Source organism: Trachinotus anak, unplaced genomic scaffold (genome assembly GCF_046630095.1).
Source record: "Trachinotus anak isolate AG129_WGS33_773 ecotype Australia unplaced genomic scaffold, CSIRO_AGI_Tana_v1 ptg000107l, whole genome shotgun sequence".
Classification (NCBI taxonomy): Eukaryota; Metazoa; Chordata; class Actinopteri; order Carangiformes; family Carangidae; genus Trachinotus; species Trachinotus anak.
The window spans coordinates 5,001-7,500 of record NW_027273958.1 but is presented as its reverse complement, the minus strand read 5'-3'; positions in this window follow the sequence as shown (position 1 = coordinate 7,500).

Genomic DNA, 2,500 nt, shown 5'->3' with positions numbered 1-2,500 from the left:
CATGAGCCTGGCCCCTGGAGCTCTGATACAGGGGAGAGAAGCATGTGTGTGTGGCTGTGGAGGTCCTGTGGAGGTGCTGTGTGGCCCTTTAATATCACAGGGCCAGTGGCTGGGTGATATGCCTGGCTCCTGGAGCTCTGACACAGGGGGAGAGAGGCATGGATGTGTGGCTGTGGAGGTCCTGTGGAGGTGCTGTGTGGGCCTTTAATATCACAGGGGGAGAAGCTGGGCCATGAGCCTGGCTCCTGGAGCTCTGATACAGGGGAGAGAGGCATGTGTGTGTGGCTGTGGAGGTCCTGTGGAGGTGCTGTGTGGCCCTTTAATGTCACAGGGCCAGTGGCTGGGTGATATGCCTGGGTGCTGGAGCTCTGACACAGGGGCAGAGAGGCATGTGTGTGTGGCTGTGGAGGTCCTGTGGAGGTGCTGTGTGGGCCTTTAATATCACAGGGGGAGAAGCTGGGCCATGAGCCTGGCCCCTGGAGCTCTGATACAGGGGAGAGAGGCATGTGTGTGTGTGGCTGTGGAGGTCCTGTGGAGGTGCTGTGTGGGCCTTTAATATCACAGGGGGAGAAGCTGGGCCATGAGCCTGGCCCCTGGAGCTCTGATACAGGGGAGAGAAGCATGTGTGTGTGGCTGTGGAGGTCCTGTGGAGGTGCTGTGTGGGCCTTTAATATCACAGGGGGAGAAGCTGGGCCGTGAGCCTGGCCCCTGGAGCTCTGATACAGGGGAGAGAGGCATGTGTGTGTGTGTGGCTGTGGAGGTCCTGTGGAGGTGCTGTGTGGGCCTTTAATATCACAGGGGGAGAAGCTGGGCCATGAGCCTGGCCCCTGGAGCTCTGATACAGGGGAGAGAAGCATGTGTGTGTGGCTGTGGAGGTCCTGTGGAGGTGCTGTGTGGCCCTTTAATATCACAGGGCCAGTGGCTGGGTGATATGCCTGGCTCCTGGAGCTCTGACACAGGGGGAGAGAGGCATGGATGTGTGGCTGTGGAGGTCCTGTGGAGGTGCTGTGTGGGCCTTTAATATCACAGGGGGAGAAGCTGGGCCATGAGCCTGGCTCCTGGAGCTCTGATACAGGGGAGAGAGGCATGTGTGTGTGGCTGTGGAGGTCCTGTGGAGGTGCTGTGTGGCCCTTTAATGTCACAGGGCCAGTGGCTGGGTGATATGCCTGGGTGCTGGAGCTCTGACACAGGGGCAGAGAGGCATGTGTGTGTGGCTGTGGAGGTCCTGTGGAGGTGCTGTGTGGGCCTTTAATATCACAGGGGGAGAAGCTGGGCCATGAGCCTGGCCCCTGGAGCTCTGATACAGGGGAGAGAGGCATGTGTGTGTGTGGCTGTGGAGGTCCTGTGGAGGTGCTGTGTGGGCCTTTAATATCACAGGGGGAGAAGCTGGGCCATGAGCCTGGCCCCTGGAGCTCTGATACAGGGGAGAGAAGCATGTGTGTGTGGCTGTGGAGGTCCTGTGGAGGTGCTGTGTGGCCCTTTAATATCACAGGGCCAGTGGCTGGGTGATATGCCTGGCTCCTGGAGCTCTGATACAGGGGAGAGAGGCATGTGTGTGTGGCTGTGGAGGTCCTGTGGAGGTGCTGTGTGGGCCTTTAATATCACAGGGGGAGAAGCTGGGCCATGAGCCTGGCCCCTGGAGCTCTGATACAGGGGAGAGAGGCATGTGTGTGTGGCTGTGGAGGTCCTGTGTGGCCCTTTAATGTCACAGGGCCAGTGGCTGGGTGATATGCCTGGGTGCTGGAGCTCTGACACAGGGGGAGAGAGGCATGTGTGTGTGGCTGTGGAGGTCCTGTGGAGGTGCTGTGTGGCCCTTTAATGTCACAGGGCCAGTGGCTGGGTGATATGCCTGGCTCCTGGAGCTCTGACACAGGGGAGAGAGGCATGTGTGTGTGTGGCTGTGGAGGTCCTGTGGAGGTGCTGTGTGGGCCTTTAATATCACAGGGGGAGAAGCTGGGCCATGAGCCTGGCCCCTGGAGCTCTGATACAGGGGAGAGAAGCATGTGTGTGTGGCTGTGGAGGTGCTGTGTGGCCCTTTAATGTCACAGGCCCAGTGGCTGGGTGATCTGCCTGGGTGCTGGAGCTCTGACACAGGGGCAGAGAGGCATGTGTGTGTGTGTGTGTGTGGCTGTGGAGGTCCTGTGGAGGTGCTGTGTGGGCCTTTAATATCACAGGGGGAGAAGCTGGGCCATGAGCCTGGCCCCTGGAGCTCTGATACAGGGGGAGCATGGATGTGGCTTTGGAGAAGGCAAATATCTAGAGTCTCCGCTCCACTCCCCTCTTTACCTTCCTCGGTGTAAAACTTTGACCGCCAGTTTTTCAAAGTCTTACACCGAGGAAGGTAAAGAGGGGGACCGGTCGGCGAAACTAGAAGTTTCCCCTCTCTTACCTTCCTCGGTGTAAAACTTTGACCGCAAATTTTTCAAAGTGTTACACCGAGGAAGGTAAAGAGGGGACCGGTCGGCGAAACTAGAAGTTTCCCCTCTCTTACCTTCCTCGG